The sequence below is a fragment of the Dreissena polymorpha genome, chromosome 3 (genome assembly GCF_020536995.1).
Source record: "Dreissena polymorpha isolate Duluth1 chromosome 3, UMN_Dpol_1.0, whole genome shotgun sequence".
In the NCBI taxonomy this organism is placed as follows: domain Eukaryota; kingdom Metazoa; phylum Mollusca; class Bivalvia; order Myida; family Dreissenidae; genus Dreissena; species Dreissena polymorpha.
The window spans coordinates 121,109,883-121,128,798 of NC_068357.1; the positions used below are offsets into that span (position 1 = coordinate 121,109,883).

At 34.0% G+C, this 18,916-nt stretch overlaps 2 protein-coding genes and 1 long non-coding RNA gene across 4 annotated transcripts in view; 1 reads left to right on the top strand and 2 right to left on the bottom strand.

Annotated features, from left to right (window-relative positions):
* Nucleotides 1-18,916, top strand: part of LOC127871243 (snaclec 1-like) — a 301,714-nt gene that overhangs the window by 178,010 nt on the left and 104,788 nt on the right. The gene's annotated exons all lie outside the window — the stretch shown is intronic.
* Nucleotides 1-18,916, bottom strand: part of LOC127871240 (leucine-rich repeat-containing protein 74A-like) — a 317,610-nt gene that overhangs the window by 167,129 nt on the left and 131,565 nt on the right. The window lies entirely within an intron of this gene.
* LOC127871250 (uncharacterized) lies at nt 3,298-6,758 on the bottom strand. The gene is made up of 3 exons (XR_008045239.1): nt 5,756-6,758; nt 4,322-4,505; nt 3,298-3,907 (listed from the first exon to the last, which is right to left on the bottom strand). It is a non-coding gene; the product is annotated as an uncharacterized LOC127871250 (long non-coding RNA).

The window sequence follows — 18,916 nt, forward strand, 5'->3', positions numbered from 1 at the left end:
GATTCTGATATTGTGTATATCCATGACGGAGTTGACCTAAGCGAATGTTTATGAACGTGACCATTTCGATCATAGGTACAATATGCGTCTCACTCGCTCATCTTAAAACCTAGTCCCAGATAAAATTCGCCAATATTTCAATCAACCACAGGATAAATGTAAAACCAACAGTGTTCCTTTATATTGTATAGAAACAAATAAGTGCTTTAGATTAACCGACTGACCAACCGACCGGCTTAACAACCGACAGATCAACCGACCGACCGACAGACCGACTTAACAACCGACAGACCAACCGACCTGCTTAACAACCGACAGATCAACCGACAGACCGACGGAAAGGTGCAAAGCGTTATACCCATCAACTTTGATGGAGTTTGAGGCATACAATTGAAACGCTGCTATCTAAATTTTACCAACGATGTTTTCCCGTTCGCTAGTCAGTTAAAATGACTAGAATCATTCTGAAATCGTTAACATGGCTTGACCCTTCACATCAATAAGAGTGTATTCAGATATCATCTAAATACAATGTTACCATTCATTATACTTTAAACACGATTACTTCTATGTATAGGCATCACAAATAATACTATGAGTATACATACACATATGACAGTGTGCATGCTAGAGGTTTCTACAGTGCACCGGACTCGAATTCCATGCAAAACACATCGTCCGTTTTCATGTAAATTAATTTATTTACGGCTGGAATTTATTTGACATGTCTGCTCAGGCTTTGACCTAACGAGCAGAAAACCAACACTAAGTAGTTTACTGTTTACTAAGATAATTATTCTGCACTAAGAAACCGCTCTCAAACAATGGTCCTTTTTAATACGAAAGTATTTTCTTTATATACCTTTTCATCATTATCGAAATCAAGAATTTCTTACTATAATTCTCATATTCAGACAATAATTGTCTTTCCTTTAAAATATTAATCTGCGTTGAAATTAGTCTGAATTAGATTAATCAGATAGCCTCAGAGTAGCCTGTGCAGTCCGCACCGGATTGCTAGGATGACAACTTCCGCTCTTATGTAATGGTTCGTCTAAAGGAAGTTTTGTTTGTTAACGAAAATCAAGCCTAAGCGAAAAGTTTCTCCCCGATAAGCTAATCCGAGACAATACTTTATGCGCATGCATAAAGCCCGGTGTTCCCAGAGACAAAGACACATTCTAGTGTTCCTTTTGTCTCACATGTAGTACAATGCAATAAAGCCTTTAAATCTGCATGGTGTACATGGGTACAGTCCTGGCAGTCGGGTTTCTTATGATCGCTTGTGATTGTTTCCCACGGCCGTTAAAAATGAAACGAATATGTACCATGAATTTCGAGTACAGCTTGACAAACTGAAAATATTAAATTTCCCGTACAACCCATAATAAATAATGAAACATGATCAGGAGAGCTATATTTGATAGTATTCTTTCTAGTCACTCTCGTTATTCCATAAACCAACTTTAAACAGTAACCAGTACCAGAGCAACTGTTTCCTTTCATGAATAAGAAAACTTTTCTCCTTGGGTATTTAACAAAGGCAGGTAGAGCCCTATTAAATAATGTTATTTTGTTTATTAAACTATACTTCTACGAGTGCAAAATGAATAAATTAATTCCAAACATTACAGGAGCCAAAAAATACATAAAGTATGAATATGATAATGTAAGAAAAATAACAATTTCAAAAAATAATTTAGAATCCTTTGACATCGAATGGGAATTATTTACTACCATTGTAGAACAAACTTAGTATTTAAATTTAATGTTTGTTATTGTTGTCTTTTTTACAATTTTGTACAAATACTATGTTTTTACTCAAAGAACCAATTGTCAATAGGCGTTTGTCTGTCCATTTTACTAACATATGTTTTTGTAAAGTTTTATTTTATCTTCAGAATTTCCAATGACTTTAACAACGACTGATAACAATAAAATATTTCGCCGCAAGACACATGGTTTATATTAGTTTTTGGTGAACGCGTTTTTGTTCAGAATTCTCCGAAAACTAAATACGACAACCACAGCGGGAGACATGATTGTAACGTCTGATAAGACCATTCGCAGCTGAACTGAACACTTATTACGCTGTTCTGGTTTTTAGAAAAAAAGCACAATGTTTTAAAGGCGCGAAGACATCAGTAGCACTGTCTGCAACACCAGATATATATAAAAAAAATATTTGAATTGTGGCGGAATGTATCGCATGATTTGTAACGAAAACCGAAAACTTTAACAAAAATGTTGATGTGATTAGATTAAATTATGTTGACATTTTAGATAACTCATGTTTATATTTCAGAAAACTACAGACAGGTTGCGCTCAGTTTATATATCAAAATAGCAAAAATAGATAGGTATGACGTCTTTTGTTTTGGTATTTGAATGGAATATAAGCATGCAACTTTTGAAATAAGAATGTGCGAAATTGATATAATATTCGAACATAAATTGTGTTGGTAGTCAAATAATTATGTTTAAAAAGAAAACAACACAATTTTGACTTAATTGTTTGTTTAAATATGTCTACAGAGACCTGTTGTTCTTATTGGTAAATGTCATTACATGTAATTACACATAGTTATGTTCGTTTAACAATCTAAAATGTATGTTAAAAAAGAAAACACTGACTAAAATTATTTCCTTGCATACACAATTGTTACTTTTGTGAGTAAAATCTAACGAGCTAACACCAGACCACGCAGCATAAATATTAATAATGCAAGTATGTCCCCAATTATAATTACAGACGCTTTATACGTTATATTGATTTAGAATGATTATTAGAATGCACACAACACAATGCTTAACATTTTCTAAAGCTGTATTTCATTTTTTATTGTTAAAATATAATGAATACGTTGCTTTGAATATATTAGCCCCTTGACAATTTCCATTTTGCCAAATAGTGAACAAGGCCCTTTAATATGATTTTGCAGAAAAGCGCAAGGAGCATAGACTCACGGATGCGTATCGGGATCAAAATAAGGGATCCGGGAATGTACGGGTCTCATAATACCAGCGTCATTTGCCTCGTACGAATCTTACAGACATTTTATTATGCCACGACAGCGCATTTACGTTGGAGACGCCGACATGATATTTTAAAGTGTTATCGGATACCCATCCGATAACATTTTTAAGCTCCGCCCATCAATATCCGTTTTAAAACTCCGCCCATATTTGGTTTACTCAATGATTTTTTTAGCGTTCCATGTTTTAGCCCCGCCCATTCTGAGAACTACTTTTTTGTAGGCGTGGTATGTCGCTCCTTTGATTTAAATGGAAACAAACAGCGATTCATATTTTATTCAGAAGTTATAACATTAATAAACAATAAGTTGTTTTTTTTTTTAAACAAAACTAACACTTTTAGTAACACTAACAATTTAGTATATATCTATAGGGAAATATAAATTAAATGAGCATTAATCAATCGAAAAAAATTAAACAAATACAAATGTGCACCGCTAGCCTACCATTCATTGGCTGCAGATGAACACAATTTAAAACAGTAATGATAAACATTTAAAACGTAACACAAATATACTTAACACGTTTTAAATAAAATATGACAGATTTGATCAAGTTAAAGAAGAATTTATGACAAATATTCACTAAACATCTCGTCTAAGATTATATAAAAAAAAATTAACTAATACTTTACAAATGCTTTCCTTTTTTGTGTCATTCTTATAAAAAGCAAGGCAAACAGGTGAATAGCATACACAAAGAATTAACATTGACAAAGTAAAATAATTAATACTTGATTGAGATGCTTTGCTAATGCCTGCCATGCCTAATAATACATGACAATTTCATTATTTTTAAGTGTCTGAAATCAAACTTTCACACAAAAAATGATTCTATCTCCACAACCAAACAGGAAATTTGTGTGGTCAACCTGAAAATAAAATAAAGATTCCTTTAGAAGAAAAAACATCATCAAACATTCATTGCATAACTGCTTTAACCCTTTCAGTGCTTGAACCGAATTTTGAAGGCCTTTGCAAACAGTTTGGATCCAGATGAGACGCCACAAAACGTGGCGTCTCATCTGGATCCAAACTGTTTGCTATTCTGATAGTAATCGTTGAAAAAAATGAAGAAAATGCTTATTTTACAAATTCAGCAGACGACATTTTAGCAGACGACAAATTTCCCAGCATGCAAAGGGTTAAAAATAAAAATCCAGATATATAATTTGCATTAAAATTGAAACTTTATAAATATAGTGACATATAGATTTATGACATGTTCAGATAAAACAATTACATAAATACTCTCAAAAATAAATTTGTCGACAAAAAAGTATTACCTTTCCGACAAATTAATTAGATGGGTTGATGTGAAGCTGTGCCGGGATGCAGTTGGGGGGGGGATATCTCGAGTTGGTTGAGAGGCAGAGAAAAACTCGGAGAAGTGCAACTGACAAGGGTAGAACTGTGCCGCCAAGAATTTTGGTAGATATCATCACCCATGGAATGTGTGGTCGCAACTTTCTGCCATTAAAAGAAAAACATTTCATATTTATAATAAAATAAAACAAATCCAACAGGAGATAACATTTCAAAATAGAGTGTTTTAATAACATTTTTATGGCACAACTTGAACAAATTGCAACTTTAATAGACACAATATTATTAATACAAAATGAAAATGTATAAACTCCACTTTATATAAAAATAATTAAGAATTTCTTTTAACTTAAAATATTTTTATTTAAACTCGGGGCTTTTTTTGCTTATTAAGGGAATATGTGTTTGTTTTCCTAATTTGAGAAATTTGCGACTCAAATTTTCACAATTTAAAAAAGTTCGGGACTCAAATTTTCACAATTTAAAAAAAGTTTGCAACTCATTTTTCACAATGTTGATCTGTGGGCGACACAATTTTGAACAGTTTTCGACACATGTTTTCAAAAAAGTTGCACAGCGCGCAACTCATTTGTTCACAGTTTTCAACAGTGAATTTTTTTATGAACAGTGCGTGACTCAATTTGTTCACAATTTTGAACAGTGTGCAACTCATTTTTTAAAATTGTGAACAGTGCGCGACTCATTTTTCCACCATGTTGAATAAACAGTGCGCGACTCCTTTTTTTTCCAAATTTTGAACAGTGCGCGACTCATTTTTACAAATTTTGAACAATGCGCAACTCATGTGTTTTCACAATTTAAGAGTTTGTGACTTATTTTTTTGTAATTTTAAATGAACAGTGCCCCACAAAATTGTCCCCCATTTTTGAACAGTGCGCAAATGATTATTCCAAATTTTGTACAGCACGTGACATGATTTTTTCACAATTTTGAACAGTGCGCAACTCATTTTTCCACAATTTTGAATGAACAGTGCATGACTTATTTTTTTGCAAAAATTTGAAGAGTGAGCAACTCATTTTACAAATTTTGTACAGCGTGTGACTCATTTTTTCAAAATTTAATTTATGAAAAGTGTGCGAATCATTTTTCCACAATTTTGAAATCATAATGAACAGTGGGAAACTAATGTTTCCCACAATTTTGAACAGTGCGCGACTCATTTTTTCAAATTTTGGTACAGTGCGTGTCTCATTTTTTCACAATTTCGAACAGTGCGCAACTCATTTTTCCACAATTTTGAATAAACAGTTCGCGACAGTAGAACAACTGGCACTGATCATTGGTTCATCAGCATGAGAATGGGTGTAAAAAAATGGCACAAATAATGAAACATGTGTGTTTAAGCATGCATACATAACAATGAAACTTACCAACCACTCGGCCAGGAAACATATGGTGCAGAAGCTGCGGGATTCAGCATGCTCTCCCACTGATATTATGCAGATCAGTGGTCAAACTGGCAGTCAACTTATGTTGTGATTTCCCAATTGTGAAGATATTAACCTCAGCAATCTCCAAACACAAACATGTTCATTTATTGTCAGTCAAACAGCAATTAATCCATCATGTCACCCTGACAGTCTCAAAACACAGTCTCAAAACACGATACAAAACCAAAGCATTTTCGTTTCGTCTAACACACAGCTGGTAACGTCGCTGAATATTGCACAAAAGCAGCTTCATTATGAAGTTCCAGCGACTCGAAATACACGTTCCCCACCCACTTTGATTTCGCACGTGAAGGCCTGCCTGTTTTTTTTGGGAAAACTGTGAACATCTCACAACTAAACGTATATTACGGAGATGGACAAGTTGAAAAATAAATCACTCTTATCACTTCCAAATTGCACACTACGTTTAAATCCCGTTCCATTTGATTATTGTATTTATTGTTTAAAATTTTCACTCTACACATTCGCTTTGAAAATAGCGGTTGGTGTGTACTCTTGGAAGTACATGTCGAATGTGTTATTGTAAAATATATATGGTATTGTGTTTTTAGTGCAGAAATTGTTCTTTTAAGTTTCGATTTCTCGCTTTAGTTTTTGTATTATGTGCGTTTAAATTTGATTGATTGTTGCTTACTTTCGAACTATTTTTTTATGTGTAAATATATATGCATAGACGCTAGCGGATGTAATCAGGTTGCTACTAATTTGCATATTTATCAATGACTTTAGCGGCTGTTTGTTTTTGTTTGTTTTGTGAATATTTTCTTATTTACTTTAAAATGTGGCATAATAAATAGAATATATGGTTGGTGACTTTTGATATCATGTGATATAAGACTCGTCCGATATGGCGTGTGAAAAGGCTCGGCAAGCCTCGCCTTTTCCTACGCCATATCAGACTCGTCTTATATCACATGATATCAAAAGTCACCAACCATATATTCTCTATATGTCGACGTCGAAGTATTTGTTAGTGGTAGTTTTCTGGATTTTAATGGCGAATGGTAATATCATCACATTTGTGTTAATGTTAAAATATATTTGCTACTTCAAAAAAAAATCCATTTGTGAAAAACTCTGACGAAAACTTATAATTTCAACAAATGTTCAATGCACGTGTAAATCTTGAATGTTTGTATAATGTTTAATATAATTACCCAACTGTTTGTGCAATTGTATGGATCACATGACGTAATAACAGCCTCGTGTCGCTATTTTTTGGAATTGTTATTTCTATAAAATAAAAATTTCAAGTCAACAAAAAAACGTTGGTATGTATACCACAATACTAATGTTATAAGTAATCTATTTTATCAAAATGACTCCATAGATTTTGTAATTGTTGTATAATTATGTTTTAGGTCATATAGGACCAATACTATTGAATGATCGTCTGAATCAGCTCTTGAAATTATATGTTGTGGTCATAAATGTTATGTGAAAGCTGACATATATAGCTTTGCTCAATTCTACCGTCAGGAGCCGCTGTGTGCCCAGACGGCTATTGTCGGCACTCGGACGGATGTTACCGAACAGTGGCCCTCAATGTCACGTGGATAGACGCAAGGGTGAGTAAATTTAACTTTAACCTGCAGCAATTTTTAGCTCAGAACTCAAGTAACTGCCTCATATACATTAAGTTTGCAGTAATAAAATAATATATTTATTTCGATATATCGAGCTAAACAATAGATTGTGTTTGACGTTGTATTTTCTTTCAAGTATACCGTTTGTCAACATTTATCAACGGCGCTATCGTATCTTTAATCATTGTTATAACGAGATTTACAACCGCATGTCAATTGCATAAGTTTTTATCATATCCTATTTGCAGTCGTACTGCGAGGTGTTGGGTGGGCATCTCCTGTCCCCTGTGTCCCAGTCCATGGCAGCCGCGGCAGAGGGCGCTCTACGTAGAATGAAAGGTAAGATGGTAACATATTTTCCAAAACAAATCATTCTCGCATGCATAAAACGGTCACAGTTGGATATAAAGTATTAGTATAATAGATAAAGGATAAATTAAATAAAGACATTATAATCAGAAAAATTATTGTTAACATCCGTAACTCTTATATTTCAGAGAAGTAATCGAATGTCTATGCTAATAAAAAATAACAATAACAAAACTTAACAAAATATTAAATGTTGAAAATGGCAAAGCAAATAATTATTATTTGCCTAATTCAGTATAACGCTGGATTTAAACAGCGTTTCACTGTTATTGAAGTACTTCAATAGATGATAAATTTCAAAGTCTATTGCTGCATAATTTTTACAAACCAGTAGATACTGACATAGACAATTGGCTTTCTTCAAATCCACGTTAAGACTGTCCTCTCTTGCAAGGCACTATCTTCCCGGGAAAGTTCTGGCTAGACATAACGGATCTGCTGAACCCCAAGGACTGGAAGAGGATGATTGACAAGAAGGCGCTCAACTTCACGAATTGGGACACAACTTCCGGTACTGTGGCCTCGGAAGAGGGAGCCCGAAACTGTGTGTACATGTCTGAGTCTCTGAACTACAGATGGGTTACCGCATCATGTGTGGAGACGTTAAATTTCCTCTGCTACCATGCCGGGTAAGCAATGTAAGTAAGTCGCGAATTAGGAAATGCTTGTAATTCAAACGTGTATTCAAATAGTTTTCCCCTCATAACAATGTCAGCTGTTTTCTATGGATACTTTCCTAATATTTTGCGCACTGTTTGAAATGAGTGTCATAAAGATCAGCTGCAGAAACATTAAAGTTAAATTAACAAGCCAACATCACAGGTTTTTGTTCAGTATTTTCGTTTATTATTGCCATTAACAATAATTGCGATAGAGTTCTTCATTAAATGTTTTGTTTTTTTGCAGCCTTCCACCAACAACAGAAAGATACCCTATTGGCAGCATTCGCGTCTACAAGATACAGCATGGATATCATCAGTGGGTGAACGAGCAGATGTATGAATACAAAGACGTCAGCCCAAGGGATGTTGATTGCTGAACAGTCATACCGAGCTTTGAGTTTTTTTGTATTTAGATTCTTATATATCGACATCGTCAGTAATGAGTGTTTGATATATAGGATATATTGCTGTTACAGACAAACAAGTGTTGTTTTTTTTTATTTATTTATTTTCACTCACGTCACTCAAACCGTGTTTAATTTATAGTATATAATGATGCGGTTGTCGCATGAGTGTTTATTTTATTTTGCAACTGCTATATACGTTTTCGTTTGTGTTACGTTATGGCGTGAATGCATGATGCAATCAGAGAATAAATAATGCTCTACAAGAATGGTTGATTTCGTTAGGTACGAAACAGGGCGACTCCTTGTTCCTTGTTAGACGCTGCTGTTGTACAACAATAAATTAAAACGAATACATATTGTCAAAGAAATCATGTGATCAAAATATGAATATTTCGAGTGAAATTGGACGCAAAAGTAAACCTTTTTGCATAATAACATAAACATTGCATTATTACATTAACTGTGTGTACAGTTTGTATACATAACAGTCTATCTTACGAACACCACTATTCACTGTTCAAACTTGTCGATCATGTCCAACTGAGCTTTGAGTGTACAATCAACACATTTCTATCAAAATGTTTTAGAGTACCGATATAATCCTTGAACAAAAGTTGCCTTTAGTTAAAAATGAAACTCATTACCATTTGTTATATATTTTCATAAAACGATTGGAATCAATCAAATTGACAAATTCTCAAGCGTTCTTTACTTTCAAATTTTACTTTCCTTGTATTCTTTATAGTTTAAACAAAAACATGGCTATAGTCAAAACATACTTGTTTTTTTTTTTGCAGACAATCGGCGTTGAAAGTAATAGTTGGATGTAAGTCTCTAAATAAAATAAATGTGAACCTATATGACTAACTTGATCTCTCCGAACCCATAATCTACTTTAAACAATGCGAATGCATCGACAGTTAATTTATATCGCATTTCTTCATTTGCTGAGCGTGAAATACACTATTCACAATACCAGGGTACAGGATCACGTGACTTTGTCGTGTTCAAAATTGATCGTTACTGGATGTAAGCACACCGGTATGCGGTGCTTTCCTTTAAATAACTTTTTTTAAACAATTTTTCTTAAGAAATTCAACTAATGCATAGAACACAGTTTTATGGCGATGTTGAATACATCAGATACACTTTTTTTCATAAGCATGTGTTCTTGGCAACAACAAAAAACGGATTTGTAACGCATTCATGTTGACGGTTATGCTGCACGCAAAGTAAAATTTTGGCACCAATTTAAGACATATTCATGAGTTATTTATTAATCTTAAAGGGGCCTTTTAACAGATTTTTGCATGTATTGAAGTTTGTCAGAAAATGCTTAATATTGATAAATGTAAACATTGGATCTAAAAAAGCTCCATTAAAAAAACAGGAATACACTTAAAGAAAGAAAAAATAACCCTTAAAGGGGCTTGAACCACTAACCACTGAAGTTAAAGTCTATTGCTCAGACCACTCGACCATCCATGCTCATACAATGAGTGATGTATTTTATACTTTATATAAGCAATGCTCGTAGTATCACATAATATAACGACAACAACAGAAATCTCCTAATTATTCAATCGTTTCGCGTTGCAACGCTTTATAATTTCCAGGTTTTTAATCGTCAAAAGATGCATATAAAATATATCTTAGAGCCTAGTAAATGTACAGTATTACTGTTTCCTTACAAATATGATTACTACAACGAAAATTTCGACTTTTTTTAATTTTGTCAATTTATCAAAACGTGAAAAGGCCCCTTTAAGATATCGGCACGAAATGCAAGAAAAACTGTCTTTGATGCACTAAGATTTTTGTAAACGGAGTTCAATACCATAAGATATTAGTAAAAATAAAGTTCTTAACGGTGTGTTTACATTCTGTCTAGCTAGTGTGTAAATCCCTGTGAACCACGTTGATCCTGCACTCTGAAAACTAATGGTTTTTGAGCCACTCTATGGGAAAATCGTGTTTTACGCATTCGCAATACACATAGGCTAATCGGGAAAGAACATTTACAGCTTTAGTGATAAATGTCTTTCAATGGAGTCTATCATATTAAACTACGGCCAATGCGGTTGCGTCGTCCCTGGTCAATGTGGAACGACACTTAACGCACATGCATTAAACCTGATTTTCACACAGCGCGGCTCACAAATAGCATATTGTGGATTTTTAGGATGTTCAAGACCGATCACCTTGGTCCTCGTGTCGGTAATAGAGCACACGCTATCTAATTATTAATTGCAATACCGATCGTCTGTCCTACAGACAACATATAAAATGTATAAAATATTATTCTTACCAAAATGTGTTCGACAACTAAAATTCGATTAATAGTGTGCTATAATCACGCAACAATCTTTCTAAAACTGATACAAATATATATTTATAATATATGTTGTCAACTCTGTTATCATGGTAGCCGTATTTTATAATATAATGAGATGACACAATTAAATTGTTTATATTTGTGAAATTATAAGAATAATTCTAATCCGGGATTATATATAATATTGCTATTATTGTGTGTTCTTCGTTTAACAGTGAGTGTCACAATTGAAAGTTTGTACACATATTTTCGAATTATTAATCATGTTTTACTATGCAGTGGTATTGCGTTTATGTCAATATATAAGAAAAATGACAAAATCCATGTTTTAACATTTAATTTCTTAAAGATAGTGAACAGAAAATTCATTTTAATCTCAAAATGTTTTTTTGAGTCATAGCATGCATTTCCTTAACATCATCCACAATTGTGGAAGAGAATAATCAGATTATTATGACGCTTTAATATAAAAAGGTTCGCAATAAATGCGCATGTACATAACAAATTCCCAGCTGTTGTAAATTGTGTAACAGTTATTTACCATGTATAGTCACATTCTGGCTTGTTTTATTTTATGCAAGACATTTGCCACGTTAACAGCATTCACCTATTTTGAGGTCGCGTAAAAAATAATAAACATTAAATATTGAAAGTTTTCTTTCCACAAAATTATATTAAGCATTGAAGGTCAAATGTGTGATTGGTTTAAATTTCAGAATGGTCGTTTGTATATTTTAAATAATTCGCAATCTTAATGTTCGACATATTTAAATTATTAAGCTCAACAACCAACAATTGTGTCATTTGAATCGTCGATTTAACATTATTATTTTAGTTTACTCAGCATTTTAAAACTAGGTACCTCCTACTTATATGCACTGAAGCTGAAAGGTTAATTTTTGGACTGGTCATTTATATGGCGGAAAAGCATCTGTGATAAATCGCGTGCTGTGATCTCTAAACTATCTTTATCTGATCTCTCTTCACATTTGATAACATACATAAACAAGAAAAACGATTATGGAATTCTACCTCTCGAAACGTGTTTCCTTTGGTGGACCACTCCAAAAAGTGTTCGAATAATAAGTATTTCTCAGAGAAAACATGCTACTGTGTTAATATTTAATTGTTGTTACACATTTGTTCACTGACAAGTCGTTTATCAAACATGAATCCCTCTTCAAACCCACATCATTCCAGAAGATTTATCAAAATAGTAATTAGAGTTGCAAAAAATAAGCATCTTTTACATCAATGACATCAGTAGAATCTTTATACATTAAAAATAATGACTGTATCATTTATGAAATTACGTATTTCTTGTGAACTGGTTTTGAGCACACATGTTTTGAAGCTTCTAATAAGTGTTTAATAATGTTTTTTTCCATTGGATCATTTTTACAATCGATGGAATGAACCCATTTGATACTGTTGAACATAGATGAAACAAAGTTGTTGGATTTTCCTTGATCCATCAATTGAGTCATGTACATTGCTACTGAAATAGATTAGGATGGCATTGCAACTAACGAATTTTTTTTTGCAATATGTTTTGAAATGTTCAAATGAAGAATTACATTTCATCACCGTATGACCTGTTTTTATTGCATCAAGTATCCAGTAAAAATCTGTACGCCATTTGATCTCTGTGTTGCCCATGCAAGCCCGCGTAATCTAATCGTTCATTCAGAGTATCTCTCAAACCAATACTTGTCAAACATATGATATATATGCATCTATACATAAATTATGGTATGCATCTTAATTATATCATATCAAATGATTATCTATTATTTCCCTTTCCAGGAATCGTACAATCTTTACCAAAACGTTTACAATCTTTTACAATATCTCTAAATATGCCGTCGGACAAAATCAGCACTGGCCAATAAAGCGAACTGACCCATTTTGGGACGACACTGGTGCATTTTGCTTTCTCCGATATCTTCCTAGCGATGAAGTTTGAAACCAATCTAGGTGTCGGAACAAAACAGTTTACATCGTTTCCCAAATATTGAACTAAGGCATCCACTGCGTTTGTTCCTGGAACTCACAATCGGGGATTAAATGCGATGCGAATCAACTGAATACTTCATGTGGTATCTAATGCCATACAAAACAGTCGCTTATTCCATTCCGGACATATTGATATATTATTTTGATTAAAAAACATGTTTAAATCTAAAGCTATTTTATGATCATCCTTTTTTCGACTACCATTCAATAATATATATTTTACATTTTTACTGTCAGAATACACTTTTATGTACGAATTGTTCTAAGCATTTCCAAAAGTTTAAACAATTCCGCTTCACGCCAAGTTGAGCTGCGTGTTTTTACTATATCAGACCAAATGCCAAGTACTTCTACAACTTTTTCCGCATGATCATCAACCTTTACACAAAAAAGGTTTATCTCGTCACCGTCCGCCGACTTACCATATACTCTACAACCCATCTCTGACAATCGTCTTATATCTTTAACTTCCTCTTACGCGGACTAAACATATACGCCATGGCTCATTTGCGGGAGCCATGTAATGGGGTCTTTGTCCACTTTCGGGGACCAAATCATACCTTTTTGGCTCATTTCCGGGAGGCATCATACGGAATCTTCTGGGAGCCAAAGCATACACTTTTTTCTCACTTCCGGGAGCAATCTACTTGACTCTTATCTCCACTTCCGGTGACCATAGCATACATTTTCTGCTCACTTCCGGGAGCAATCAACTGGGCTCCAAGTCCACTTCCGGGATTAGCATAAATTTCTGCTCACTTCCGGGAGCAATCTACTGGGCTCTATGTCCACTTCAGGGGACCATAGCATAATCTCTCTGCTCACTTCTGGGAGCAATCTACTGGGCTCTATGTCCAAATCCGTGGACATTAGCTTACTCGTTCTGCTCACTTCCGGGAGCGATAACATACCTTTTCCCAGAGACGTGCGTCCATACCTTTACTCTGTTCGTCAAGTTAATAAACAAATTGCTGTATAAAACTGCTCTTTCATTTCCATGAAAATCGTAGACTCGACTATCATTTTTCCTATCTACATGCAAGCTACAACTTTCTATAAAACCTCCATTACATGTGCTACTTACGTTAGTAAATATATTTACCAAACAAATTTGAGTGTGTTTGAAATACTTTCCGCTGCTATTTAATTGCCTAGCGTTTTCTTTTCAGAACGAAAGTTCGGAAATAGTTTACTCTGTCACAATAACGGGAGCTCTCCAACTAGCTCTTGCATGTATGCAATTGTATAAATGCCTTGTTAGCGACCTTACTTTATTTCCAATAACACTCTGAAATGAAAATATCTGCCATACAATGCAAGCTACGAATATTTTTTTTCGTTCTTTACATTTTATTTTCCTCGTCAAAGGTATGTGGGGCTAGAGAACATCCCCCTCAACACCGTACATCAACAGATACAATATATAGTAGATACTTATGTATGATTTACGGTTTTGCATGGTAGACAAGTGCTAATAACTGCATACTAAAAATACTGCCCAAAAAGCAATACATGTATACAATTTAAGTATTATGCAAGTCACAATGCAACATTTAGTATTGCTTAGTAGCCAAATGCTCGCAGTTACATAATAATAGTAATAAAATAATTGCATAAAAGGAGCATACTACTGTATGTAGTGAAATTTACAATAAATGGGATAAATTATGCAGGTAACAATTTTCTAATGATACAGACTTAGCAACGTATCCCAATCTTTTTTTGAGGTTATAACATTAGAATCTAGATTGCAGAAGACACTCATTTCCTTCAAAATATTAAACTGAATTGCAAAATATAATTTTGCTGCGATAACGGTGGGTGTTTTTGTATTCGTTTTACAATCATATATAAATTGTTTAGTGAGAAGGAATGTAAGATTGAGAGGAAAACTTGTGTTTTTATGTCCTAACAAAAACGATGGCGCATTTATAAAGTCGGTGAATACCTCAACTCCTTCGAGCAGTTTTGCAATAAACAATTTAACATGTCTACATTCCCAAAAATGTGCTCGATTGTTTCCGGCATACAATGACAGAGCGAGCATTCTGCATATGCTAGATAATTGATTGTATTCAAAAAATAGTTTGTACCAATAATTATATGCATGATTCTATACTGAAACCATTGTAGTGATGAATCTTAGGTTTAGAAAATGGCATTCCAAAAATATGGATCCAGTCTTTTGATTCAATTGTTTCAAAGATGCTCGTCCATTTCGACATACATGTAGGTAAAGTGTCGTTTGTTTTAACAATATTATACGTGGGCTGAGTACATGTTTGATATTTTAAGATGGATATCACTTGTAGTGGAACGAACGGCTTAACACAGTCAAGATTGTTTACATTTTCAATCGTATTTAGAGCGTGGTTTTTCTCCAACAACCCATATTTCTTCAAGTACTTAGTAACTACATTAGCAATACCTATATAATGCAAGTGGATTGGATAGAAATTGTATTTTTTACACAGATCTTCACACTGCGGGGAATCACGTGATCACAAAAGTACATCGTACGCACACAATGGCGGAAAAGGCTCTCGCTTAATGACGAAAATCAAGGTATTCTCATATTTTATAATATCTAAATAAATGATAACTATGCGCAAAGTACCCGCTTAGTCTCCTTATGTACTCTGGTAATTGTCGTTTTTCTTAGATTTCTGTAGTTTTCTCAAACATTCAGACACAATAAACAATGAAAATTGTACATCGTCTGAACATACTTTATTTTGACGCGTTTGCTATTCAAGATGACAAACAAACAAATAAATACAACAGTTTTTGCTTTCTAACATGCTTATAATATTTCGTACAAGGTTTTCCACGTTGTTTAAGCTTTTTTTAGATCTGTGGCGAGGGATTTGGTAAATAGTACATCGTCTGAACGTTTTTTGTTTGAGTACATCGTCTGAACGGTTTGGAGTACATAATCTGAACTGCTTCTGTTTTTACTGTAAATGAGATGTTTATCATAATAAAATTGTAATAACATCTGTGATCAGCCAATAACTTTATTTATAACGCTAGTATTCTAATTTTATTACAAAAATCAAAAGGCAAAGAAATCCTTCATGCCCATCTGTGAATGTGTGTTTATTCAATGTGTTAAAAATGTATTTGCTGTTATACTGTCAACTGTATGCTATTATATTTAAATTTCAGAACTGAGATCAGATTGTACTATACAAGGTCCAAGAAGACTAATCATGTATGCCAACAGCAAATCGATTCCGGTAATGTTCTCTCTACATATCGATGGACAAATAAATTAAGCCCTCAATATGAAGTCGACAAATTACACTGGATTGCTTTTGATTGTTTCATATTGAGAAAAGAAATAGACAACAGTGAACGGAACGAAACAAGCTTCAGTAAGGTCAATTTTACAACTGCACTACCATGACCACGAATATTTGTGCTTAGGTACAGCTGGCTTGGTTTGGAAACGTCACCGGGAACGAATCTCTGTGCAAGACTGTTATCCAGGGCACGTTATAGGGACGTCGACGCCGAGGCCGTCAGAAGAAAAGCTGGATGAATAATGTAAGAGTGGACATCCCTTTCTATGGATGAATTACTCTAAGCAGCACACAACAAACCTGACTGGAGAAGGATTTCTGTATTGTTGCCCCTCATTCCCCTAAACAACCGAACCGGTCAAGGGATTGATGAGAAAATTATCACCGTGATATGACTTTAATAAATCTTGAGAATGACTGTGATAAAGAATTTATTTGATCTAACAGTCATATATTTGAATTTGTGAACATGCCAATCTATGTACTGTATATGAGCATAATCTTTACCTCTTTGACTATGACATAACCAATACAAAGCACTGGGAATTTAGTTCAGTGCAAATAAAAATTACATTTGTTACATAAAAACATATAACGTTTAGTTTCTTATTTAAGCTCACCTGAGCACAAGGTGCTCATGGTGTGCTTTTAGCATCACCATTTGTCCTTAATGCATCGTCAACATTTTTCCTTGGTAGCACTCTATAGGTAACATTTATTGCTTGATTGTCATGAAACTTGGTAAGAAAGGATGTCCCAGTGATATCTTTGTCGTGCGAAACTTGGTCAAAACCTAGGTCACTTGGTCAAAATAAGGAAAAATATTGTTAACACTAGAATTCACATTTATTGTTCGATCTTCTTGAAACATGGTCACAACGTATGTCTTAATGATATATCAGCTTTCTTTGAAAATGGTTCAGGTTCGTTGAAAAAGATGGCCGCCAGGGGGGAGCATATTTGCTAACATGGCTATAGTAAAACCTTTTTTACACTCTAGAAGTCACATTTATACTTCAATCTTCATGAAACTTGGTCCGAACATTTGTTGTTATGATACATCGGCTTAATTCGAAAATTGTTACGGTCCGTTGAAAAACATGGCCACTAGGAAGCGGGGCAGATTACCGTGTATGGCTATGGCAAAACCTTGTTAACACTATCGTTTATAAAAAAAATATTGCTGCACTGATTTTGTCTATTGGAACTTATATCTGACAATGAAGAAAATACAAAAAACACTAGTTGTAATGCACCACATGCTGAAGTGTACAAATGCATAATTTCAACATTGCGCTAGGCTATCAACAGCAGTATATTCTGATAGGAAGACATTCATGTACCGGGTATAATAGATATAAAATATAAAAGTCCTCAAAATGCTTTAATCCAGTAGATTTCTCTTGAAGCATCATAACTTTTGTAAAGTGTATTTTCTGTTTTTTGCTAATGTCTTATATCTGCCCCTCGCCCCCCCCCCATCAAATTGGGCACATGTCCAATAGGAAGTTATTTTTTATCAGTTATTTAGCTTCAATAAAATATTTTACTTCCTGCGTGTGGCAACTTCTGACCCCAGTCAAGATTAAATAACACATACATGTATTCGAAGGCCTCTATATAATGTTGCATATAAAATGTAACACTAGGTCATAATGACTTCTTTATTAACATTAAACTTTATTTCATGACATAACATTAACATAATTTGTATTTGGCATACAATAGCACAAAGCATTCTTAAAGCATTTGGAAAGTCTATAACAATTCATAAAATTGGTATTAAAAGGAGGCGGTAGAATCTGATAAGAGTTAATATTTGAGATGTAGATATACAACTATTTCATATCTTAGATACATTAGTACAAACTATTTTACGAATATGTATCTCGTTAAATTGTCTGCTGTGTTGTAGATTCTCATAGCTTTGAGATTCACACGATATCGATTCCACTAAACTGTTCGCTTTTCGTTTTGACTGATCCATCGTTAATGTTTAGAAGAAAATCTGATTTAGTAGCGTCATGAATGCCACGGCAGATTTTTCACAAGATGGCTGCTGCTAAAAAAGAGCCCTTGCAGAAATGCTTTTCTTTGCTCGCTTTTTGGGTGGAGATACTTTATACAATGGTGAACGAAATGGTGACTTAATTGGCGTTAGCACAGGTGTAATTTGTTGCAGACAAACTCCAGTGTGAAATGCAGTTGAGGAAATGCATTTTGGTGTAACTAATCGTATTGTTTGCAATCGCTTTCTCTTCAAGCGATGAAGCGATATACTTAACTTTTGGCGCATTCTGAAATAACAAAACAGCTATATATAACATACATCTAATTATACCAATTTATTTTATGACATCAATATTTTATCTTCACAAAAATAATTATACATCGATTACC